Source organism: Eucyclogobius newberryi, unplaced genomic scaffold (assembly GCF_026437365.1).
Source record: "Eucyclogobius newberryi isolate DKJ021-1_F unplaced genomic scaffold, fEucNew1.0.hap1 SCAF_12, whole genome shotgun sequence".
Classification (NCBI taxonomy): Eukaryota; Metazoa; Chordata; class Actinopteri; order Gobiiformes; family Gobiidae; genus Eucyclogobius; species Eucyclogobius newberryi.
The window spans coordinates 639,888-647,500 of record NW_027315746.1 but is presented as its reverse complement, the minus strand read 5'-3'; positions in this window follow the sequence as shown (position 1 = coordinate 647,500).

The window sequence follows — 7,613 nt, the reverse complement described above, 5'->3', positions numbered from 1 at the left end:
CCAAGAAGCAATTGCCAATAGTTTGTGAGAAAGTCTCAACTTTTACAAACGCATGTCCTGTTTGTGTTTATGACGGACGAAACGGCTTTAATTCTGTTCATCCTTGTGCTCAGTCTGTCCGTAAGGAACCATTGAACAACAATATACACTTGTATTTTTCCTGAAGTTTTCTGATTGAGATATTGTCAAGTAAACAAACTTTTCTTCTTTGACGACATTGTGGATGAAGCTCGTCCGGCGCATTTTTCCGTCCATAACAAATGACCTGTTTGACTTATAAGATGGTGTTTGGCATCGATCTCTTCAGACTGTTTCCTACAGAATGAGACCATCACCGATGTTTCTGTCCAAGGGTTTGTTTTCTACAGCCTCCGGGAAAAAATGTGCCGCTTCCGACATACGAGGCTTTTCTGTTTACATTGAGAATGCGCGAGCTAACGGTGACATTGAAGACTTTGATTGACATATTATTCTAACCAATAAGAATAGCTTTAGAATGGTAGGCGGGACTAAGGGTTTATTCACACAGAATCGTCTGTTCTCGTGCGTAACGGCTGTAAAGAGACAGATTTTTCGGCCGGATGCGACTAGATTTTACACATCAAGTTTTCTGATTTTATTTGCCTTTTGGACGGGCATTTTGTTAGATATATGTATTATTATACCAATAAAAAATAAAATAAAATTATATATATATTTTTTTTCACCTCTATATGGGAAATTCATGGGTAAACTCATGTTTACACATTTTCACGTACATTGTTTTTAGCAGTTATAATTGCTATTAGTGGCCAAAAAACACCAAAATGTATGTTTTATGATCATAGAGGAGCTAAAATTGTAATAAAACATATTGGCACAGTTGGCACATATTTGGATCACTTGAATATACTTTTTGATACAAAAAGGTCAAAGCACCAATACTTTTAATAAGCAATGTCATCTGGGTCTGACCAGTGTGCACAGGGAGAAATATGTGGATGGAAACAGGTTAAGAGACTTGCAAAGACCATATAACTCTGTCTCATTATCTACAAAGGCAGAAGGCAAATGCCACCCTGAAGCCACCCTGACGCCACCCTGAAGCCACCCTGACGCCACCCTGACACCACCCTGAAGCCACCCTGACGCCACCCTGAAGCCACCCTGAAGCCACCCTGACGCCACCCTGACACCACCCTGAAGCCACCCTGACGCCACCCTGAAGCCACCCTGACACCACCCTGAAGCCACCCTGACGCCACCCTGACACCACCCTGACGCCACCCTGACACCACCCTGAAGCCACCCTGAAGCCACCCTGACACCACCCTGAAGCCACCCTGACACCACCCTGAAGCCACCCTGACGCCACCCTGACGCCACCCTGACACCACCCTGAAGCCACCCTGACACCACCCTGAAGCCACCCTGACACCACCCTGAAGCCACCCTGAAGCCACCCTGACGCCACCCTGAAGCCACCCTGACGCCACCCTGAAGCCACCCTGACACCACCCTGACACCACTCTGACACCACCTTGAAGCCACCCTGACACCACCCTGAAGCCACCCTGAAGCCACCCTGATGACACGCCAACACCACTCCACGCCGACAGCATGCCAACAACAAGAGTTAAGATTGAATAAATAATAGTACCTGATCACACCTTTATTTTGGTGAATGACTTGTTAAAACTGTCAGAAAATGATCAGTTGTGTTTAAATTGTCTCGTCGCCTATTAATGACATCACAGAGAGACTCTAAACTAAGGCATACGCTCTTTAAGTACTTTAACAAAGTACAAGTGGTCAGTGAGGCTGTATCTGTCCCTATCCCAATACCCTAAGCCAATAATAAAATCGATATATACTAATAGTTTGTTACTAGCTCTGAGGGACTGCTTCAGCACCACTGTCTGGAACGAGCTTTACAACCATGGGGAGGACACCAACACCATCACAGAGTGCATCACGGACTACATCAACTTCTGTTTTGAGAACATTGTTCCCTCCCGGACGGTGCGGTGTTTTCCAAACAACAAGCCATAGATTAACCGTGAACTGAAGGCTCTGCTGAAGGAGAAGAAGAGAGCCTTCAGGTCAGGGAACAAGGAGGAGCTGAGGACCGTGCAGAAGGAGCTGAGGAGGAAGATCAGGCAGGCTGAGGCCGGCTACAAGAGGAGGATGGAGGAGCAGCTGCAGCAAAAGAACATTCAGGGAGTGTGGAGGAGCCTGAAAACCATCTCGGGCTTCAAAATCCCCCCTGTCCAGACAGAGGGGGATCTACAGTGGGTGAATGATTTAAATGCTCACTTCTTGAGGTTTGATCGGTCACCCGCCCCTCCCCCTGCACAGCTGCATCTCCCTCTTCCACAGCTGGACAATGCCCTGCATCTGTTCCTCTTCGCTTATCTGCACCGGACCATCAGCTCCCCACTTCGCCTGGACTCACCCATCCCCCCAGCACACAGTCCCCCTGGACTCACCCGTCCCCCCAGCACACGGTCCCCCTGCCAACCACTGACTGTCACAGCAGCACAGGTGAGGAGTGAGCTGAAGAGGATTAAAGTGAGGAAGGCAGCAGGACCTGATGGCATCAGCCCCAGGCTCCTTAAGTCCTGCAGATGAACTGTGTGGAGTTAGGGAGCATGTCTTCAACATGAGCCTGAAGCTGAGGGTGGTACCACAGGTCTGAAGACCTCCTGTCTGGTGCCTGTGCCTAAGACACCGCGCCCCAAAGACCTCAACAGCTTCAGGCCAGTGGCTCTCACGTCCCACCTGATGAAGACACTGGAGCTGGTCCTGGACCACCTCCGCTCCACCGTGAGCTCAGCCATGGACCCACTGCAGTTTGCATATCGGTCTGGCATCGGAGTGGAGGACGCCGTCATCTCCCTGCTGCACCGCTCTCTCTCTCACCTGGAGAAGCCTGGCAGCTCTGTGAGGATTCTGTTCTTTCATCTCTCCAGCGCCTTCAACACCATCCAGCCGCTGCTCCTGAGGGACAAGCTGGAGACGGCTGGTGTGGAGTATGACCTGGCAGAGTGGATCCTGGACTACCTCACAGACCGACCCCAGTTTGTGAGAGCCCGGAACTGTGTGTCTGACACTCGGACCTGCAGTGTGGGGGACCTGCAGTGTGGGGGACCTGCAGTGTGGGGACCTGCAGTGTGGGGGACCTGCAGTGTGGGGACCTGCAGTGTGGGGACCTGCAGTGTGGGGACCTGCAGTGTGGGGACCTGCAGTGTGGGGACCTGCAGTGTGGGGGCGCCCCAGGGCACTGTCCTCGCGCCCTTTCTCTTCACCCTCTACACTGCAGACCTCAGACATGGACAGCTGTGTCCTGCAGAAGTTCTCTGACCACTCTGCCATCATCGGACTCATCACAGACGATGATGTGGAGGACAGAGGACTGGAGCAGGACTTTGTGGAACCACCTCCTCATCAACGCGGGGAAGACCAAGGAGATGGTGGTGGACTTCCACAGAGGCCACGCCCCCCTCACCAGTGAACATCCAGGGACGGGACAGGCCACGCCCCCCTCACCAGTGAACATCCAGGGACGGGACAGGCCACGCCCCCCTCACCAGTGAACATCCAGGGACGGGACAGGCCACGCCCCCCTCACCAGTGAACATCCAGGGACGGGACAGGCCACGCCCCCCTCACCAGTGAACATCCAGGGACGGGACATTGAGAGAGTGACTCATACAAGGACCTGGTGTTCATCTGAACCACAAACTGGACTGGACTCATAACACAGACTGAACAGGAAGAGCCAGAGTCGGCTCCACCTCCTGAGGAGACTCAGGTCTTTTGGAGTGACAGGGCCACTCCTGACAGGGCCGCTCCTGACAGGGCCGCTCCTGACAGGGCCACTCCTGAAGACCTTCTCTGACTCTGTGGTGCATCAGCTCCTGTAGGTGTGGTCATCACAGAGAGAGAGGAAGAAGCTGGACAAAGCTCCGTCCTGGACTGTCCTCTGGACTCGGTGCAGGAGGTGGGGGACAGGAGGGTCCTGGCTAAACTCACATCTCTGCTGGACCATGTCGCCCCCTGCAGGACACTCTGTCCACTGCAGGACACTCTGTCCCCTGCAGGACAAACTCTGTCCCATGCAGGACAAACTCTGTCCCCTGCAGGACACTCTGTCCCCTGCAGGACTCTCTGTCCCCTGCAGGACACTGTCCCCTACAGGACACTGTCCCCTGCAGGACACTGTCCCCTGCAGGACACTGTCCCCTGTAGGACACTCAACTCTCTGTCCCCTGCAGGACTCTCTGTCCCCTGCAGGACACTGTCCCCTGTAGGACACTCAACTCTCTGTCCCCTGCAGGACTCTCTGTCCCCTGCAGGACTCTCTGTCCTCTCTGGAGAGCAGCTGCAGTGACTGATCCACCCTCTGTGTGAAGGAGACGTTTCACGTCCTGCTGCTGCTGTCAGACTTTAGAACAAACACTGTTCGTCCTGAACATGTGCAATTCTGATGTAAATAAGAGTGTTCTATTTTGTTTTTATACGGTTTACTTACCTGCTAATAGTATTAGCTAGTCTTGTTCCAGCTATTTTTACTTTATTTTTATTTAATTTATTTTTATTTTATTCTATTATCATTATTTTATTATTATCTGATTTTTATCTTTATTTTGTATTTTTATTATCTATTTTATTTCCCCCCTTCATTCCCTGTTAAGAGATGAGAGGAGTTTTGTTCATAAGAGTTTGTTGTTTTCTTCTATTAAGAGTGTTTGAAACGTCCTGTAATCTGCCCTTTCCTCCTGTTTCTACTGCAACAACCACATGTCCCTGTGTGGACAACATGTCCCTGTGTGGACAACATGTCCCTGTGGGGACAACATGTCCCTGTGTGGACAACATGTCCCTGTATGGACAACATGTCCCTGTGTGGACAACATGTCCCTGTATGGACAACATGTCCCTGTGTGGACAACATGTCCCTGTGGGGACAACATGTCCAGGTTGAAGGGCCGACCCAGCGCCGCCATCTCCAAAGATTTATCACAGTCTGAATCCATCTGAGCACAAAGAGGAAACACACATTATTATCCAATATATATTATAATCAAATATATATTATAATCAAATATATATTATAATCAAATATATATTATAATCAAATATATATTATTATCAAATATATATTATTATCAAATATATATTATTATCAAATATATATTATTATCAAATATATACAAATCAGTTTCCTTTACAGTAATATAACTCTAAAAAGCTCTCAAAACATTACGATGTTTTCAGACATTTGTCATTTGTAAATCTGCAAAACCTTTACTTAAGACACGAGATCAGAATAGAACCAGAATTACACCGCCCTGACTGCGCAGCTGACCTGCACTGACTGCGCAGCTGACCTGCACTGACTGCGCAGCTGACCTGCACTGACTGCGCAGCTGACCTGCCCTGACTGCGCAGCTGACCTGCCCTGTCTGCGCAGCTGATCTGCCCTGTCTGCGCGGCTGACCCGCCCTGTCTGCGCGGCTGACCCGCCCTGTCTGCGCGGCTGAGGGATTGACATATATCTGTAGAGCAGTGTTGCGCTATTTCTTCTGGTACTTAAATGAAATGCCATTTCTATGTTTCAGGCTTCTGAGCGTGTACAGGACATAGTGCAGCGTGTACAGGACATAGTGCAGCGTGTACAGGACATAGTGCAGCGTGTACAGGACATAGTGCAGCGTGTACAGGACATAGTGCAGCGTGTACAGGACATAGTGCAGCGTGTACAGGACATAGTGCAGCGTGTACAGGACATAGTGCAGCGTGTACAGGACATAGTGCAGCGTGTACAGGACATAGTGCAGCGTGTACAGGACATAGTGCAGCGTGTACAGGACATAGTGCAGCGTGTACAGGACATAGTGCAGCGTGTACAGGACATAGTGCAGCGTGTACAACATTTGACAAATATGAAACATTAAAACTCAGACATAAACTTACGTTTTCTGCAGCAGCGACGGAGCAGAATCTGTCTCGGTTTTTCTGGTCCAAATCCTCTATGTTCCAGGCATGACCCAAACACGTGACACCTTCATATTATTAGGCCCGAGCGCCACAAGCTGCGAGAGGCCTATTAGTCTCGTAAGGCCGTGCAAAGCACGGCTGCGAAGCGCTCGCCCACTTCCAAACACTCACTAACGCACTCCTCCTCACGCACGCCCCGTGCAGACTAATTAGTAGTAGGAAAATGGAACATTACCGTTGTAAACGGGCGAAGCCCGTGCAAAAGTTTACATATAAAGCACTCATTTGCTCTAAGTGTCTCACGAATACGTTCCATCTCTTGCATGTTCCGTTCATATAAACATGTGATGCAAAAATGTAACATTATTACTGTTTAGAGGGCCAAAAACACAAAGTGGGCGGAGCCCACTCAAAATTAAGGAAAGTACCCGTCAGTGACCAGGGACCCACACCATGAGGTAGGAAAGGGTGAGCGCTTTCCGAAAATGTATAGTTTATGATATTTGAAAAATGGGAAACATTGTTTTCGCATCGGAATATTCTTCTTTCTTCTTCTTCTTCTTCTTCTTCTTCTTCTTCCCTATTTTTCACCCAGTGAACATTGACGAAAAGTCACAAAAATGTTCACACCTCTAAAAATCGTGCCTCTCTACATTCTGGCTATTTCCCTTTTCTAAAATTAAAAAAATGTGCGCGTCAGCGCCCCCAAATGTACCAAAAATGCATTGAGAGATGGGAAATGACCCAAAAAAAATCTGATCGTAGAATCATGAAATTTGGCGCAGAGGTAGATGGTGACAAGAGAAGTAAAAAATATTATTACGGCAACGCCGTCCGCCCAACCAAATGTCGGCCATATCGGTTCAAAAATGGCTAAACATGACTCGGGAGTTTTTCCAAACGTGGTACTTTTATGAACTCCTCCCAGGGCGTTGGCTCTAAAAAGCTAAAATTTGGTGAAAATGCTCCTGAGGAGTGGGACATCAAAAGTTATTAAATTACATTTATACCTGTCACGGTCTCTGAGCGGCGAAGCCACAAACTGTAGCAAGAATTTCAGAAATCTCCCAAATTTAACATTCCTGCCACAAACACACACATTCTTGGCAAAATGTCCCGCACAGACACCGTGACTCTTAGAATAAAAATGTGGATAACTTTTGATGGTCCTGAAGATGAGTCTCACCAAATTTCAGGTTAATAGGGCCAACGCCCTGAGGGGGAGGAGTTTGTGAAAGTCTAAAGTGTAAACATGTTCTGGTGATTTCCCCATTGGAATAACATGGGAGGTTTCAGTCATCGCTACGGCAACGCCATAACAATTATGACATGAGTCTCATTGACTTTTTTGATGGGGCTAAAATTGAGTTTTGTTTCAAATTTCATATAATTTCATATGAAAATAATAGGGGGGTTGGTCCCGAGAAAGAAAGAAAGAATAATATTCCGATGCGAAAACAATGTTTCCCATTTTTCAAATAGCATAAACTATACATTTTCGGAAAGCGCTCGCGCTTTCCTACCTCATGGTGTGGGTCCCTGGTCACTGACGGGTACTTTCGTTAATTTTGAGTGGGCTCCGCCCACTTTGTGTTTTTGGCCCTCTAAACAGTAATAATGTTACATTTTTG